The sequence below is a fragment of the Carcharodon carcharias genome, chromosome 5 (genome assembly GCF_017639515.1).
Source record: "Carcharodon carcharias isolate sCarCar2 chromosome 5, sCarCar2.pri, whole genome shotgun sequence".
Classification (NCBI taxonomy): Eukaryota; Metazoa; Chordata; class Chondrichthyes; order Lamniformes; family Lamnidae; genus Carcharodon; species Carcharodon carcharias.
Window position 1 is genome coordinate 78,020,418 of NC_054471.1, and position 19,928 is coordinate 78,040,345.

Consider the following 19,928-nt stretch of genomic DNA (forward strand, 5'->3'; position numbering starts at 1 on the left):
GGATGGCTCAAAGAGCTTTATAGCTAATGAAGTACTTCTGAAGTATAATATGTAATATATAGGAAACACAGCAGCTAATCTGCACAGAGCAAGCGCCCAAAAAAAGTAATCTGATAATGCCTACATCATTTTTTTTGTGATGTCGATTGAGGGATAAATATTGGCAGGACAACTACCTATACTTCTTTCAAATAATACTATTGGCCTTTTACATCCACCAGAGACAGCAGATGGGGCCTCAGTTCTTCCTCCTTCTGAAAGGCAGTGCTGCCAATAGTGCAGAACTCCCTCAGTGTTGCACTGGAATGTCAATATTAAATTTTGTACTTAAGTCCTGGGGGAGAATTTTCACCCCGTTGTGCAGGCCTGGTGGGAGCAGGCGTGCAGCTGATTGCCGCCTGCGATTGGCTGTGCACCACCATTTTACGTGGCTGGGTCAATTAAGCCCGCCCAGCTTGAAACGCACCTGGAAGCACTCAGCACTCCCTGTGCCGGCGGGGAGAGGAGAGAGAGTCGGGGCCTGCACAATCTCCCTGAGGCATGGAGCTGTCTCAGGGAAATTAATTTACTTATGAAAAATGGAAAAGAAGAATTTAAAAAATTACTCAGACATGTCCCCTCATGTGACAATGTCACATGAGCTGAAACATGTTTATGTATTTCAATAAAAATTTTTATTTAATTTACAAAGCCTTCATGAAACCTCATCCCGCCGGTGGATGAGGTTTCATGAGAAATGCAAAGGCTCTCTGCGCTCTTCACCTGCCCGCCAATCTTAAGGTTGGATGGGCAGCTCAGTTAATGACTTCAATTGGTTTATAAATGGCCTTAACAGGCCTTTGACAGTTTGGCCTACTCTGGTGTGCGCCCACCGAACTGAAGATCGGAATGACGTCACCGCGCATCAGTTTACATCCCCGTGCGCTGACCAGAAGATTCACACCCTGGAGTGGGATTTACTCAAAGGTGAGGGTGCTACCAACTCAACTACAACTGACATCCCTCAAGCCCTACAGCTTCACCCCTTCATATCTCTGTAACCTCCTCCAGCCCTAAAACCCTTTGAGATCTCTGCATTCCTCCAATTCTGGCCACTTGGGCATCTCTAACTTTGTTCACTTTAACATTGGCGGTTGTGCCTTCAGGTGCTTAGTTCTGAAATTGCCTCCCTAAACCTCCCTGTCTGTTTCTGACTCCTTGTTTAAAGGTGCTCTTTAAAATCTACCTCTCTGATCAAATCCAATAACTCCTTATGCAACTCAGACAATGCTCCTATGAAGTTCTTTTGGACGGTTTTCTATGCTAAAGGATGTTTATTAAATGCACGTTGTTGTCGATAGGACATTTAAAATATTGCCTTTGAAAGAAGCTTCTAGATTTGGTCCTTGCGGTTGCCGAACCATATATAATAGAACTATCCCCCACAGCCAACGTTAAGTATTAGTTACTTCATGAACCTCATTACCAATGAGATATCATACTCCATTGTTTGTATTCTATAGGTACTAGATTATGCCCCATTCAGAGCCAATGGCAGAGAAAGTAACCCACACATTTCCTGCTCATGCTTAATCTGCAAGGCAGAGCTACTACTTAAATTATTTGGCATTCAACCTCTCCCAGCACCAACTCCAACAGACCCTTTTCATGTTGGCTATTAGAAGGCATACTCCTTTTGTCTAGTAGAACAGTCTGATTAAGTTCTTACACATGGATTATGTGTGAGTAAAAAATGGGAAGCACTCAGGTAAAATACATCACTTCGACTTACATTGTATTATTGCACAGTAGTTACAAGTACTAAAACAGGTCAGTACAAAAAAGTCTATGTCAGTTTTTATGCTCCCTATGAGCCTCCTCTGCTCTATTTATTTCATCTCACCCTATCAAAACAACCATCAATTCCTTTCTCTCTCTTGAGCTTATCTAGCTTCCTCTTGACTGTATCTATGATACTGAAGATAGTAATGATGGGCAGAATATTGCTGATGACATGCAGGGGCAGGCCTGACACGTTGACGCATAAAATGACACGAGATGACGTCAGGCTTGTGTCCCGACATCATCATGCGTCATTTCGAGATTGCATTCGGCGAGATCGCCCCGGAGGCGCTTGCGTGCCCGCCGACCAGACAACAGCCTATTAAGGCCATTAAGAAAGCAATTGACCTTATTAACACCGCTACCCGTCCAATCTTAAGGTTGGCGGACAGACAAAGATCCCAAAGGGCCTTTGCGTTTCCCAGGAAAACTCATCCACGGGCGGGATGAGGTTTCCTGAAGGTTTTATAAAATTAATAAATTAATTTTGTCAACTTTACAAACATGTCCCAGCTCATGTGACACTGTCACGAGGGGACATGTTTAAATAATTTTTTATTTTATTTTTTGAAAACTTTTATCATTTACTTAATCTCTCTGAGGCAGCTTCGTGCCTCAGGGAGATTGCTGCGCTCTTTCGTGTGCAAGCGCGAAAGAGCACAGGCCCTGACTCTCCCTCCTCCCCCCACCCACGCAAGTAGCGCTGAGCACTACCAGCCACACTTTACACTGGGTGGGCCTTAATTGGCCCGCCCATGTAAAATGGCAGTGCACAGCTGATCACAGGTGGTGACTGGCTCTGTGCCCGCCCCTGCCCAGCCTGCCCACCATAGGTAACATTCTACCCTTTGGTTGCAAATGATTTCAACTTCAAGAGAATTTTCTTCTGATGGCGGAGTAAGGTACCGGTGGATTTAACTATGGGCATCCATGCTAGTTAAGATAGTGCAGAAGACAGCTGTTGAAGAAGGAGCATTGGGTCACTGCATTGAGTAGAAGCAGCAACTTGCATTTACACAGTGCCTTTGATGTGGTAAAGTATCACTCCACTGAAACTTAATCAAAGAACACAAATTGACACTGGTCTCAAGGGAGGCCCTCCGGTACTCAGTGATCAGCAGCTCCACTGGCCAAGGTGGGAGCAGCCGATTTGAAGATGGAAACATTGAAGGACAAGCGCAGTGTTGTAGGATGCCCAAGTTCTACTGTTAATGATAGAGTTGAAAAGCAGACACCTCTTGGGTGGGAACTTAAAGATAATTTACAATATACTTAGCAGCAACTACACGTGTGCTTTCAACTCCAACTCTACATCGACTGCTGAGGTAGCCCGTGCTACTCTCATATTGGTTACTACAGATCATATGATCTCTCTTAACACATATTATTCTTAAAGGTACATTGCACACTAAATAAACCATAATTACTACATTCCAAACCCTTTAACTCGGTTATATACATTACATTTACAAGTACATATTTTTCAAGACAACATAATAATTACACTGTGTAAGGAATTTACAAATTCAGTCTTTCAGGTCGTTTCCTAGTACGTGTGGAATGTCGCAGCTCCACAACTTCAGATTCTTTGTCAGGAACCTCCTTTTCTTGAACTGCCTGCACATTAGATGCTTCGGTGGGCACTTGCAGTTCTGTATCCTCAACTCTTACATGAACATGTCAGTCCTGGGTTGAGTATCCTCAACAGGAAATGCAGACCTGGTCATGATCATTGGTGGAACAAATCTTGGTGATTTGTCTCTCTCTTTCTTAAATGGTCCACAGGCTCATGGATGATCTGGCCTTCCACCTCCATGTGGTAAGATAGTGGTCCAGTCACCGCACTTATTTCAACCGGTAACCACTTTGGTCCTTCCTCAAAGTTCTTCACATATATCGGCCCTCCCATGGTAAATTTTCTCTCACGGCTATGCCAGTTGTGTCTAGTTTCCTGGCCTCCCTGACTCCTTTCCACCTTCCCCTCTAAATTCAGCATTATTAAGCTCAATCTCGTCCTGAGACGTCGTTTCAATAATAATTCCACAGGTGTGACACCTGTTGTTGTGTGAGGGGTGGTCCTGTAATGAAAAAGAAAGTGTGCAAGTTTGGTTCCCAAGGACTTGCCAGTTGGCTTTTTCATGCCTGCCTTGAACGTTTGAACCACCTTTTTGGGCAGTCCGTTTGAGGAAGGGTGGGTGGGTGCAGTTTTCACGAGTGATACCGTTGAGAATGATAAACCGTTGAAACTCAGCACTCATAAATGCCGTGCCATTATCGGAAATGGCTACTTCTGGTAGTCTGTGAATGGCAAATCTCTGACGTAGTTTTTCAATTATAGCGGCCGATGTTGGTGATTTTACCTCATTTACGTCCAATCATTTTGAATGGACATCGACAATGAGCAGAAACATTGTTCCCAGTTAAGGTCCAATGTAGTCAATGTGTAACCGCACCCAGAGTCTACCTGGCCGCTCCCATGGGTGTAATGGAGCTGTCACTGATAATTTTTGCAGCCGCTGACATTGCACACAGTGCTTTACTAAACTCTCTATTTTGCCATCCATCCCAGGCCACCATAGAAGCTGCGCACAATGGTCTTCATTCAGGAAGTTCCTGGATGGGCACTGTGTAATTCAATTAAAAGTGGCTCCTTTCCCTTTGGAGGAACTATTACTCGTGTGCCCCACAATAAGATGCCATGCTGGCTGGTTATTTCATGTCTTCTGTTGAAGTACAGTTTCATTTAATCAGATACGGGCTCCTGTGACTAACCATGTAGCACTTGTTCTCGTACCTGAGTTAGGACTGGGTCTCAACTTGTCCAGTCCCTGATCTGTTGGCCACATACTGACGAGGAATCTAAGAAATTTAACAGTAAAACAAGTTCCTGTGGAACTTGGACAGGCTCATTATTTTTTGTAAAGACAAACAACTAAAGCATCGGCATTTGCAATTTGATTGCCAGGCCTATGTATGAAAGTATATTCATACGCTGCCAGAATTAAGGCCCTATTAGTATTTCTGTATCTTCTTTTACGTGCCTTCTTTTTACTAGCACAGACTTTAAACTTGGCTTTCTTTTTAACTTCACTACTGGCCAGACTTTTCTCAGATGTAAGGTCAACTTGTCTGAGCTCAGTGGCTGAGCCTCCAAAATTTCAATATCTGTCTGCTTCTTGGAAAATTCTGTGACTTTTGCTTCCAAAGCATCTTTGGCTTCATTTAGCTGATTCTTCAGCTCTTCCTTCTCTTTTTTTGTATTTGTTTGCTGCCTCCTGGAAAATTGAGCATTGTTGTGTCTTCTTTGCCAATGCATTCTTCAATTTGTTCAGAGAGGTGCCGAATTCTTTCTATTTCTCTTCATATTTTTCCAGAGGTAAAACACTTGACCTGATGGAATCTTGTAGTGTGTGAAGGCCTTTCAAAAGATTTTCTTTTTCCCTTCGAAGGTTGCTCACGTTGTCTCGAACTCTGTCAGCAAGCAGGGTCTCTTTGAGTTCCTTTTGCTGTTCTTCCAGGTTTTGGCTTAGGACAGCCTGCATGTCTTCAGGTTGTTGAGTCCTTGCACAGTCCTTTTTCAAAACAGGAATGCTTCCACTTCCTTTTGGAATCTCAGTAGCCAATCAAGGTTGATTCCTTTAGCCAATTTCGTCCTAGACGGCTTGGTCCTCTGCCTTGCAATACCAACATCGGTAGCTTTGCCAATTGGCTCCCATAATGGACAGTTACTCTGCTAATGCCTTTTACTTGAATGTCTTCACCCATATAAGCTTTTAACTTGGCGGCTGTTTCATCTAAACTTACTTGGTGTTCACTGTTAGGGGGAAGAAAGTAAATGAGACTTTATGGTAAGGGAGAATTCATTATAAGGGAATGAACTACTTAAATTAGAATCTATAGGCAGGCCAGCGCAAAACAGTAAATCAACAATTAAACTGTTAAACCAGATGAACCTTATACACTCTCAAACTTTGCACACCCTCAGGGTTTGTAATCACCAGCAAGGTCCTGGGAGTTAGACTGGAGTCAGAGGATGGCAATAACATAGATTAAGTGTGCTCTTCAACAGATAGGGGAAGCACAGATGGTCCCAGCTTAGATGGGAAGGCAGGTCTCTGCCTGGGTAAAAGTAGGGTCAGATGATGCACGTATCTTTGTACCAGAGACTTGTCTGTTTAATGTAAACCTATATGTTAACAAGATCAGAAACTCGAGGATGTTCTTGTACATGACCAATAATGTATAAATATGATGAACACTTGTAGTTTAGCAAAGTACTGTCTCAAGCTGCATTGAGATGGTGCCCTCCTTGCAATTGCTCGAATAAACGATTGTAACCTGTACCTGAGTCTCCTGTGGTCCATTCATCAAAGACATCACAACATTCACCATTATTCAAATACCTGAATGTCTGTCCCCCAATTACTGTAGTGGAAGCTCCTGTGTCCATTTCCATTCTAACAGGTTTGCCATTTACTTTCACTGTGACAAAAATTGTTTCTGTCTTTCCAACTTTCAGATTAAACAGTGAGTAAATGTCTGAATTTGTTGTTTCAGGCTCTGCTACATTGTAGATTTCATTGGGCTTCTTTTTTTGTTTACAGTCCTGCTTGAATCTTTCCTTACACTGCCTCATCGTACGTCCATTTCTATGACAATAGTAGCATTCAATTTTTTTAAATTGCCAATCACTCAAAGACTGATTGTTCCCACCTCAATTAAAATTATTCTTCAATTTTGCTGCTAAGTTATTTTTCTTTATTCTTTGGCGAGTGGGGGCTGTTTCCTGCTTCTCACTGCAGTCTCACTTTGTCGTACCTCTTTTGGCCGAGGTTTCTTGCCTGATGCAAAGCATGACACCGTCTTGTACACCCTGTATTGCTTTTGAATCTCTTACACTTTCCATGGCCAGCGCTATCTCTAGCGCTTTCTTGAAATCCAGATTCAATTTAGATCATAATCTTTTCTGAATAGAGTCTTCTTTCACTTCACATACTAAACGATCTCTGAGCATCTTGTACCATACTCACAATGTTCCGTTAGCTGTTTCAGATTTGTCACGTAGCATACAATTGTCTCGCCTGGGGCTCTATTTCGCAAATTAAACCGGAATCTCTGTATTGTGACTGAGAGCTTGGGTTGAAAGTGACCTTTCATGAAGTCCACTAATTCATCGAAATTCTTCAAATCTGGGGAACTGGGTGCCATCAAACTTCAAATAAAACTGTAGGTTTTGCTCCCACAAGTACACAAGAGGATCACTCATCTCTTCTCTTCCCACATAATCTCATTGAAAAAAAGAATGTGAGGCATTCTATGTATAGAGACCAATCATCTGTGGCTGGATTAAAAGGATCAATTCTCCCAAATTGTGGCATTTTGATAGGGGATAATTTCTTCAATTCTAACGGAGCTTGCTACTTACAATCACTAGGCAAGGTACAGTGCCAATTTCTTTTCAACTTGATTTCTTCTATCCAATCCTGTTTTATCCTCGTCACCAGTTTGTTGTAGGGTGGCCGAGATGTACTGTTAATGATAGAGTTGATCAGCAGACACTCCTTCGATAAAAACTTAAAGTTTATTTACAATATATTCAGCATCAACTACATGTGCTTTCAACTCCAACTCTATCTCTAAACTGACTGTTGAGGTAGCCCGCGCTACTCTCCTATTGGTTACTACCGATCATGTGATCTTCTTTAACAAGTATTACACTTAAAGGTACATTGCACACGAAATAAAACCATAATTACTACAGGCGGGTAGGTTTATTTTATTTTTCAAAATGCCACAGCTAGCTGGCCATATCCTGGAGCAGCTACCCTTGCAGGGGATGACCAATCACTGCAGCTACCTATTACTAAAACTACCTGGAGTTTTTCCAGCTATTTTTGTTTTTGTTTCAGATTTCCAGCAGCCGCAGTATTTTGCTTTTACCTATTATGGGTCTGGGGCCCCTTGTGTGATCCACTGTGCCTCTCCTCCTCCTGCCTTAAGCCTACCAGTCAGTGCAGGAACAGGGCCTTTATGGTATGTTCCTATATTGCTATGTTCCTATAAGACACCGTAATTCAATCTAATGGGGCTCAAAAGAGGCAGGCTATTGACCTGATCCCAACTGCCCTCTTTCAAAATGGTCGTGGTGGTGGACTGGCAAGAAGGCTGGTGGTGTCAATTTGCGTGTTCAACATGCATACAAACATATGGAATTATGAATTACGAGCAGGAGTTTGGCCCCTTTAACCTGCTCGGCCATTTGATAAGATCATGGCTGATCTGACTGTAGCCTGAGCTCTACTTTCGTGTTTACCCCGATAACCTTTGACTCCCTCATTAATCAAGAATCTATCTACCTGTGCCTTAAAAATATTCAATGACCCTGCCTTCACTGCCCTCTGGGGGAGAGAGTTCCATAGAACAACCCTCTGAGAGAAAAATATATCCCCTCATCTCCCTCTTATTTTTAAACTGTGTCCCCTAGTTCTAGTCTCTCCCACAAGAGGAAACATCCTTTCAGCATCCACCCTGTCAAGTCCCCTCAGGGTCTTGTATTTTTCGATAAGATCACCTCTCAGTCTTCTAAACTCTAATGGATACAGACCCAACCTGTCCAACCTTTCCTCATAAGATAACTCCTTCATTCCAGGAACCAGTCGAGTGAACTTCTCTGAATTGCTTCTAATGCAATTATATCCTTTCTTAATTTCATACTCGATTGCCCTTGCTATAAACACCAACATTCTATTTGCCTTCTTAATTACTTGTAGTACTTACATACCAACTTCTTTTGATTCATATACTAGGACACCCAAATCTCTCTGTGCCCCAGAGTGCTGCAATCTTTCACCATTTAAATAGTATACTGCTTTTCTATTCTTCCTGCCAAAGTGGACAAGTTCACATTTTCCCACATTATACTCCATCTGCCAATTTTTTTCCCACTCACTTAGCCTATTTGTGCCCCTTTGCAGACTCTTTTTGTCCTCTTCAGAACCTATTCTGCTACCTATCTTTGTGTAATCAAAAAAATTAGCTACCATACATTTGGTCCCTTCATCCAGTCATTGATATAAATTATAAATAGTTGAGGCCCAGCACTGATCCCTGTGGCACTCCACTAGTTACATCTTGCCAACCTAAAAATGACCCATTTATGCCTACTGTCCGCTTTCTGTTAGCTAACCAATCCTCTATCCGTGCTAGTATGTTAGCCCCTAGACCATGAGTTCTTATTTTGTGTAGCAACCTTTGATGTGGCACCTTGTCAAATGCCTTTTGGAAATCTAAGTATACCACATCTACGGTTCCCCTTTGTCCACATTGCTTGTTACTTCCTCAAAAAGCTCTAATAAATTAGTTAATCATACAATTTCTCTTTCACAAAAACATGCAACTCTGCTTGAATATTAAAATTAAGATTTTTTTCAGTGCCCTGTTGTAACTCCCTTAGTAATAGATTCTAGCATTTTCCCTATGACAGACGTTAGACTAACTGGCCTGTAGTTTCCTGCTGTCTGTTTCCCTCCTTTCTTGAATAGAGGAATTACATTCGCTATTTTCCAACCTAATGGGACTTTTCCAGAATCTAGGGAATATTGTAAAATTACAACTAATGCATCCACAATCTTAGCTGCCACTTATTTTAAGACCCTAGAATTTTGACCATTAGGTCCTGGGGATTTGTCAGCTTTTAGTTCTAATAGTTTTCTCAGTACCCTTTCCCTGGTGATTGTAATTGTTTTAAGTTCCTTGCTCCCTTTCACATTTTGATTTATAAGTGTGACTGGGATGTTATTTGTACAGTGGAGACAGATACAAAACACCTATTCAAATCTTCGCCATTTCCTTGTTTCCTGTTATTAATTCCCCAGTCTCACCCTCTAAGGGGCCAACACACACTTTAGTTAGTCTTTTCCTTTTTAAATGCTTGTAGAAACTTATACTATCTGTTTTTATATTTCTAGCTAGCTTTCTGTCATACTTTACTTGCTCCTTCATTTTCTTTATCTTTCTTTGCTGGCTTTAAAATTCTGTCAATCTTCTGACCTATCATCAACCTTTGCAGATTGTAGGTTTTTTTCTTTCAAGTTGATATTATCTTTAACTTCCTTAGTTAGCCACAGATGCTGCATCCTTCTCCTAGAGTATTTCTTTCTCATTGGAATATATCTCTGCTGAGCATTATGAAATATCTCCTTATATATCTGCCACTGCATCTCTACTGTCCTACCCTTAACCTCATTTTCCCAGTTTGCTTTACCAGCTCTGTCTTCATACCCTTTACTCAAGTTGAAAACACTAGTCTTAGACTCACTCTTCTCGCACTCAAACCAAATGCAAAATGCAATCATGTTATGATCACTGCTACCTGGTGTCTCCTGCATTATGAGGTCATTAATTAATCCTGTCTCATTGCACATTACCCGGTCTCAAATAGCCTGCTTTCTAGTTGGTTCGAAGAATCTGCTGCTCCAAGAAATTGTCCAGAAAGCACTCTTTGAGCTCATCTACAGGCTTCCTTCACCAATCTAATTCTTCCAATCTATATGTAGTTTGAAGTCCCCTTATTGCCATACCTTTCTCACAAGCCCAGGTTATTTCCTCCTGTATATTCTGTCCTCAAGTGCAAGTACTGTTAGGAGACCTATAAACTACTCCCACATGTGACTTCTTACCTTTTCTACTCAAATTGATTCTATATCTTGCACCTTAGAATTATTGTACTAATGCCATCCTTAGTTCACAGAGCGACCTGACCACCTTTCCCTAACTTCCTGTCCTTCTGAAATGTCAAGTACCCTTGAATATTCAGGTCCCAGCCTTGGTCACTCTGCAGCTAAGTCTCTGTAATGGCTTTTAGGTTATCCGGATTTATTCCTATTTGAGCTGTCAACTTATCTGGTTTGATACTAAAGCTATGAGCTTTCAGATTCAGAGCCTTTAGTTCTGTCTTTTTACTATTTTTGCAAACTCTGGTCTTATATTCTGGCACACTCTTATGTTTGTACTCTCTGTCCCTTCCTGCTTTGCTCTGATTATTATTATCTTTATTAATACCTTGGTCTATTGCCTTGTCCTTACCCTTTAATCTACCAAATCTTCCCTGATGTGGTCCCTCTCTCCTACTTGTTAGTTTAAAGCCCTTTCTACTGCCCTAATTATATGACTGGTCTCAGCATGGTTCAGGTGAAGACCACACCAAAGGTACAACTCCCACATTCCAGTACTGGTGCCAGTGTCCCATGAATTGAAACCCTTGCTTTCCACACCAGTTTTCAAGCCACCATTCAATTCCCTAATCTTATTTATCCTACATCAATTTGTTGTGGCTCAGGGAATAATCCAAAGATTATTACCTTGGAGGTTCTGTTTTTTAATTTTTCCCCTAACTGTTCATATTCCCTCAGCAGAACCTTTTTTCTAGTCCTATTTATGTCATTGATAGCTACATGGACCATGACAACTGGATCTACCCCCTCCCATTGCAAGCTCCTCTCCAGCCCCAAGCAGATGTCCCAAACCTTGGCACCGCACATGCAACACAGCCGTCTGGACTCTGGCTCTCTGTTACAGAGAACTGTATCTATCCTTCTGACTACTATCCCCTACTTACCACTACATTCCTACTTACTGTCCCGCTTGAATGGCTTCCTGTACAATGGTGCCAATGGCCAGTTGGCTCATCGACTCTGCAGTCCCTGCTCTCATTCATACAAACTGAAAGAACCTCAAACCCTTTTGACAATCACAAGGGCTGAGCCTCCTGCACTTCTGCCTTCTCGATCTCTTTACCTGCCTCACTCGCAGTCACACCCTCCTGTCTCTGACCACTGACCAAATCAGGAGTCCCTAGCCTAAGGAGTGTGACTGCCTTCCAGAACAAAGTGTCCAGGTAATATTCCCCCTCCTTGATGCATTGCAATGTCTGAAGCTCAGCGTCCAACTCCTTGACTTTGAGCCAAAGCTCCTTGGCCCGCAGACGTGGTTGCCATGGATCAAACCAGTTTCCACGAGCTCCCACATACTTCAGCTACAACACACTACCTGCCTTGCCATCCTTATTGCTTTTTAATTAATTCATTATTTTTGTCATTAAAAAAAAACTTAACCACTTATTGTACTAATTTATGAACATATGAATTAGGAGTAGGATGAGCCCTCGAGCCTGCTTTGTCATCCAATGAGATCATGGCTGATCTGAATGTAACTTCAACTCTATATTCTCCCTATCCCACCCCCGATAACCTTTGACTCCCTTGTTAGCCGAGAATCTATCTATTTGCTTCTTAAAGATGTTCAATGACTCCCTCCCCTGCCTCCACCACTCTCTGAGAGAAATAATTTCTGCTCACCTCTGTTTTAAATGGGAGGCCCCCAATTTTTAAATGGTGTTCCCTTGTTCTAGTCTTTCCAAAAGGGAAACCATAGTAAACTTCAGTAATGCATTTACCACTTAAAATAAAATAAAACAGTAGACTCACCAGCTTCTTACTTCCATTCTGCTAGTATCTCTTAATTAATTCTAAAATAGCTACTTAAGAGTTATTTAAAAATACACATTTTTCTAATTTTCAGCTCTTTACACACACACACACCCTCAGTGTAGTTACTCACCAACCAATCCACTTATGGCTTTCCCGTGATGTCACTGTCCACTTTTATTTGAAACTCAGGGTGTGCTCGGGTTCCTCTGTGCTTCTTGGGCTGTATTTATCTGCTCCACAGTCTGCGCTCCTCCCGCAGGCCCACTTCTCTCCGCCTCTTCCCCTGAAGGTAAGTGGACAGTTTGCCTCCAGTTCAGGCTACAATCTTTTCAAAGATCTAGCCCTTTGGGAATGAATTCTAGGCAGCTGAATGTACAGCTGTCAATGGTGGAAATCAGGGATGCGCATGGGGCCAGAATTGGAAAAACACTGAGATCTTGGAGGGCTGGGTGAGCTTGTGGGTGGGGTGGGTGGGGGTGAGCAGGGGGGTTGGTGGGGGCAAGATCCTGGAAGAATGTGAATTTTGAATTTGAGGTATTGGTGGACTGGCAGCCAACGTAGGTGAGTGAGCACAGGGGTGACTTTGTGCAGGCTGCGCTGTGAGCAACAGAGTTTTGGGTGAGCTCAAGATCATTGGGGGTGGAGGAAAAGCATATGGACATGAGGATTTGATGAATAGGTGATTTAAGCACAGGTGAAAGTTTGACTTTTAAGGGTCTTTTGTATGACTATTTGAGCAGGGATGTCATGTCTCCTTCAGGGTTAATGTTGCCCATCTCCACTGGGATTAATTGGCTGGGCAGATTGCGAATCATCACCACTCCCCCACCCCCCACCTTGGGCACAGCAATCCTGTTTTTAGTCCTATAAGTTTAAATAAAAATAACTATTGCATATTATATTCTGGCAAATAATTAACTCCCTGCGTGAGCCTACTATGGATGTTCTTATTTAACAGTGGTAGATAGATGGAAAACCATAATGTGGTTATTTCTTTGTTGTAAATGCTTCGTGATGTTTTGGGGGGGAAGTTACTTCATAGCTAAGGTTGACAGGAATGAAGTAACAAATCTGCCACTTGTACCTGAGAAAAATCTGCAAGAAAATTTCATGTACAGATGCATAAGAAAGGTAAAGATGTGGATTATGGAAAAACCAGTTCAAAATTTTTAAAATCCCAGTAAGAACTAATAATATGGGTGTTCCATTTTAAGGTATACAAGACCAATTTGGATAAGCTTTGCTGGTAGCCTTCATTTCCAAGTTTTACTGTTTTTTCATTAAGAGACTTACAGTGCTTATTATACACTAAGATTATTTATTTGCTCAAGTAGGGATGATAAATGGATACACTCTAAGTGTCACAGAAACATTATACATTTTTTTATTCATTCATGGGATGTGGGCAACAACTGGTTAGGCCTTATTTAGAAAGCATTTAAGAGTCAACCATATTGCTGTGGGTCTGCAGTTGCATATAGGCCAAACCAGGTAAGGCAGAATTCCCTCCCTAAAGAGCATTTGTGAACCAGATGGGTTTTTACAACAATTGGTAATGGTTTCATGGTCATCATCAGACTTTTAATTCTAGATTTTTTATTGGAAACTCGACCATTTGCTATGGTGGGATTTGAACCCAGGTCCCCAGAGAATTACCCTGGGTGTCTCTGGGTTAACTTAGTCCAGCAACAATACCACTATGCTACTGCCTCCCCATTACTCAACAGAGCAACTATTTCTCAACTCATTTGAACAAATCAAGCAGAACCTGAAAATAATTTATAATAGATACTGGGAGACAGCTATGAGAATGTACAGGAATGATCTGTGCAACTTGAAATGAACACCGTAGGACAGAAGTTTAGTGTAAATGGAATTATTTCTTTTAAGACAGTTTAAACCAACACCAACACAATAGAATTGGATATCCAATGCAGGGGAAGAGAGGACAGGTTTGTTTTCATTATGCTATGTAAATTCATTTAAAATTGTGCAGAGAGAAAGCTTCCATCCCTCCCTCATTCTATCTGGAGGTTATGACTTCCGAGACCAAATGTTCCTTTTTTTTTGACCAAATGGAAGATATGTATAATTAAATGTTGCACAGAATGTATAGCACAGTAAATGATCATTCATTGCAACTGGTTCATTCCAGTGATAAAAACAAAAAAATTGCGGATGCTGGAAATCCAAAACAAAAACAGAATTACTTGGAAAAATTCAGCAGGTCTGGCAGCATCGGTGGAGAATAAAAGAGTTGACGTTTCGAGTCCTCATGACCCTTCGACAGAACTTGAGTTTGAGTCCAAGAAAGAGTTGAAATATAAGCTGGTTTAAGGTGTGTGTGGGGAGGGTGGGGGTGGGGTGGGAGAGAGAGAGAGAGAGAAGTGGAGGGGGTTGGTGTGGTTGTAGGGACAAACAAGCAGTGATAGAAGCAGATCATCAAAAGATGTCACCAGCAATAGAACAAAAGAACACATAGGTGTTGAAGTTGGTGATATTATCTAAACGAATGGGCTAATTAAGAATGGATGGTAGGGCACTCAAGGTATAGCTCTAGTGGGGGTGGGGAGAGCCTAAAAGATTTAAAAATATTTAAAAATCTCTCTCTCTCCGCCCCCCCCCCACACACCTTAAACCAGCTTATATTTCAACTCTTTCTTGGACTCGAACTCAAGTTCTGTCGAAGGGTCACGAGGACTCGAAACGTCAACTCTTTTCTTCTCCATCGATGCTGCCAGACCTGCTGAGATTTTCCAGGTAATTCTGTTTTTGTTTTGGATTTCCAGCATCCGCAGTTTTTTTGTTTTTATCTCTGTGTTTAATTGACTGCCACTGCTCTTCAAGAAATGCCTACCTCCTTGAAGAAGTTCTGTTCTCTGCGACAAGATTTCCGTACCTCTCTTTTGCCTTGCTCACCTTCATTGCTTTCCATTTCCCTCCTGGTGTTTGACAAGGTGTTTACTAAAACCCGCTTTCACAGCCATATCTCCTTTCTCAGTGACTGTCTCCATCTCCGACTTACCCCAAGTGGATTTCAACTGAAATTCTACCCCTCATGTTTCAAACCCACCCAGGATTACAGGTATCTCCGGGACATAAAACGTTTCTCGGACTGTTGCTCCCGTCACATTCTGAAATCCACACTCAGTGCCATGCGCCGCCATATGAACACACTCGACCTCTCCCTCCAGCAGCACCGCAGTACCCTTTCTCAAAGCTGCGCGTGCCCCCAGTTTCATTTTATTCTTCGGCTCATCCGACGCCTCAACAAGAAACTTTTTCTCTTTCTCTCAAGTGCTAAGGAACGCAAGCTCCAACAACTCATCGACACCAACACCCATCTAGGATCCTCCACCCCTGCCTGTCCCTCCGTCCCCACCCCATCTTCCAATCCCAGGCCCAGCCGTGTATTCACTATACCCCCTGACCTCCCCCTCTCCGATGCTGAACGTTCAGTGCTCAGCAAAGGACTTAGTTTCATACCCTTACGCCCTCATCTCAATGAATTTTGGGGTCGGCATGATGCTGAACTCTTCTTCCGCCGTCTTCATCTCCGGGATCACTTCTTTGGGCAGGAGTCCTCTCCCCATTCAACGGATCCATTCACCCACCTCCAATATTCTTCCTCCACCTGGACCCTTCCCTCTGGATTCTTACCTTCTCTTGATCTTTTCATTGAGAACTGTCGGCGCGACATTAGTCGTCTCAATTTCTCTGCTCCCCTCACCCATTCTAACCTGTCTCTCTCTGAACTTACTGCACTCCATTCTCTCAGGTCCAACCCTGACATTGTCATCAAACACGCTGACAAGGGTGGTGCTGTTGTTGTCTGGCGCACTGACCTCTACCTCGCGGAGGCTGAGCGTCAACTCATAGACACTTCCTCCTACCTCTCCCTGGACCATGACCCCACCACTGAACATCAAGCCATTGTTCCCAGGACTGTCACTGACCTCATCTCCTCTGGGGATCTTCCTCCCACAGCTTCCAACCTGATAGTCGCCCAACCTCGGACGGCCCGCTTCTATCTCCTACCCAAAATCCACAAACAGAACTGCCCTGGTAGACCGATCGTCTCAGCTTGCTCCTGCCCCACAGAACTCATTTCTCGTTATCTTGACTCCCTTCTCTCTCCCCTTGTCCAGTCCCTTCCCACCTACATCCGTGATTCCTCTGACACCTTACGTCACATCAACAATTTCCAGTTCCCTGGCCCCAACCGCTTCCTCTTCACCATGGACGTCCAATCCCTCTACATCTCCATCCCCCACCAGGATGGTCTGAGGGCCCTTAGCTTCTTCCTTGAACAGAGGCCCGAACAATCCCCATCCACCACTACTCTCCTCCGTCTGGCTGAACTTGTTCTCATGCTGAACAATTTCTCCTTCAACTCCTCTCACTTCCTCCAAATAAAAGGTGTGGCTATGGGTACCCACATGGGCCCCAGCTATGCCTGTCTCTTTATGGGGTATGTGGAACATTCCTTGTTCCAGTCCCACTCCGGCCCCCTTCCACAACTCTTTCTCCGGTACATCAATGATTACTTCGGTGCCGCTTCATGCTCTCGTCAGGACTTGGAAAAATTTATTAATTTTGCTTCCAATCTCCACCCCTCCATCATTTTCATGTGGTCCATCTCTGACACTTCCCTTCCCTTCCTTGACCTCTCTGTCTCAATCTCTGGTGATAGACTGTCCACCAATATCCATTACAAACCCACCGACTCCCACAGCTACCTCGACTACAGCTCCTCACACCCCGCTTCCTGTAAGGACTCCATCCCATTCTCTCAGTTCCTTCGCTTCCGTCGCATCTGTTCCGAAGATGCTACCTTCAAAAACAGTTCCTCTGACATGTCCTCCTTCTTCCTTAACCGAGGTTTTCCACCCACGGTCGTTGACAGGGCCCTCAACCGTGTCCGGACCATCTCCCGCGCATCCGCCCTCACGCCTTCCTCCCAGAAACATGATAGGGTCCCCCTTGTCCTCACTTATCACCCCACCAGCCTCCGCATTCAAAGGATCATCCTCCGCCATTTCTGCCAACTCCAGCATGACGCCACCACCAAACACATCTTCCCTTCAACCCCTATCGGCATTCCGTAGAGATCGCTCCCTCCGTGACACCCTGGTCCACTCCTCCATCACCCCCTACTCCTCAACCCCCACCTATGGCACCACCACATGCCCACGCAAAAGATGCAACACCTGCCCCTTCACTTCCTCTCTCCTCACCGTCCAAGGGCCCAAACACTCCTTTCAAGTGAAGCAGCATTTCACTTGCATTTCCCCCAACTTAGTCTACTGCATTCGTTGCTCCCAATGTGGTCTCCTCTACATTGCAGAGACCAAACGTAAACTGGGCGACCGCTTTGCAGAACACCTGCGGTCTGTCCGCAAGAATGACCCAAACCTCCCTGTCGCTTGCCATTTTAACACTCCACCCTGCTCTCTTGCCCACATGTCTGTCCTTGGCTTGCTGCATTGTTCCAGTGAAGCCCAACGCAAACTGGAGGAACAACACCTCATCTTCCGAATAGGCACTTTACAGCCTTCTGGACTGAATATTGAATTCAACAACTTTAGGTCTTGAGCTCCCTCCCCCATCCCCACCCCCTTTCTGCTTCCCCCTTCCTTTTGTTCCAATAAATTATATAGATTTTTCTTTTCCCACCTATTTCCATTATTTCTAAATATTTTTAAATCTTTTATGCTCTCCCCATCCCTACTAGAGCTATACCTTGAGTGCCCTACCATCCATTCTTAATTAGCACATTCGTTTAGATAATATCACCAACTTTAACACCTATGTGTTCTTTTGTTCTATTGTTGGTGACATCTTTTGAAGATCTGCTTCTATCACTGCTTGTTTGTCCCTACAACCACACCAACCCCCTCCACTTCTCTCTCTCTCTCTCCCCCCCCCCCCCCCCCCCCCCCCCCCCCCCCACCCACCCCCCACCCCCCCAGCCCACACACCTTAAACAAGCTTATATTTCAACTCTTTCTTGGACTCGAACTCAAGTTCTGTCAAAGGGTCATGAGGACTCGAAACGTCAACTCTTTTCTTCTCCGCCGATGCTGCCAGACCTGCTGAGTTTTTCCAGGTAATTCTGTTTTTGTTTTGGTTCATTCCAGTGTTTGTTCTGAGCCAATGAGCCTCCTGCCATCCCTCCTTTTCTCAGCCTACAGCATATTCTTATATTCCTGTCTCCTTCGTGTTTATCTAGCTTCCCCCTGAATGCACTGATGCTACACACTCCAGCTAAGCCTTTTGGTCAGGGGTTCCACATTCCAACCACTCTGGGTAAGTAAGTTTTTCCTGAATTTGCTATGGGATTGATTGGTTAATATCTTCTTTTTTTCTCTATGTATCCCTATTAAACCCTTTCACGATCTCAAAGGGGAGGCAGTGGACTAGTTGAAATGTCTCTAGTCCAGTAACTCAACAAGGCTCCTTCGATAGAACCTTCCAAACCAACGACTTCTACCACCTAGAAGGACCGGGTGTCACGAAACTATAATCATTTTCCTAATATTATTGTAAAGTGGGTTTATAGGTGTGAGTGTAGATGATTTAATTAAATTAGAGTCAGAGAGGCTGCAAGTTTGAAATTATCAAATTATGGGTAAAAAGGCATCTGAAATGCTAATGAGTAAACATGTATGAGATCTTAGCATGCAGGGTGTGAGGAAATTTGCATTATTATATAAGTGAAAGAGTTGTTTGTGTTTCAAAGGGATGGTAGGATGTTTACAGCTAACAAGATAAAAAGGGCGAAGTTATTATGTTTATTCTGATCATATTGGCAACATGAAAGGTTTTTATATTATGGGAAAAGTACATTTCCAAAGACACATGGAACAATTAAATTTACAGATTAAAGAGAGAGAAACATATATAAAGAAAGAAGGAAGATGATGTTGTGGGGCCATAAAAGAACTAAAAACAGTGTGTAAAACAGCCTCGGGGAAGCCTTCAGCCATGTTTACAAATGATTTATTTTAAAGTGCCAGCCAGGACCAGCAGCAAGGGTGCCAAAGCATACACAGACAATCACAGCCTTACATGAAAGCTAAGAACAAAAACAGAATTACCTGGAAAAACTCATCAGGTCTGGCAGCATCGGCGGAGAAGAAAAGAGTTGACGTTTCGAGTCCTCATGACCCTTCAACAGTTCTGTCAACTCTTTTCTTCTCCGCTGATGCTGCCAGACCTGCTGAGTTTTTCCAGGTAATTCTGTTTTTGTTTTGGATTTCCAGCATCTGCAGTTTTTTGTTTTTAAGAACTTGTACAAAGGGCTCAGCTGTAAATTTGCAATTAGTAAATGGGAGACACACACAAACAAGGACACAGGATAACTCAATCAAGAAATGGGGAAGGCCATTTTACACCATCTAATGGCCTCAAACCACATCCAGTCAGCCCCCTTAAACCATTTGTATAGAACAAACATACATTCTTTGCTGTCTCCAAAAGGACAATACCCTGTCTCTGCACTGCAATTACTGTACAAGAACACAATTATCAGCCCACTGGGGGGTCACTGTGCTGTGGCCTTCTTCTAACAAATACCATTAAGTTGCAACTTATAGTAAAAAATATATAAACTGTGCT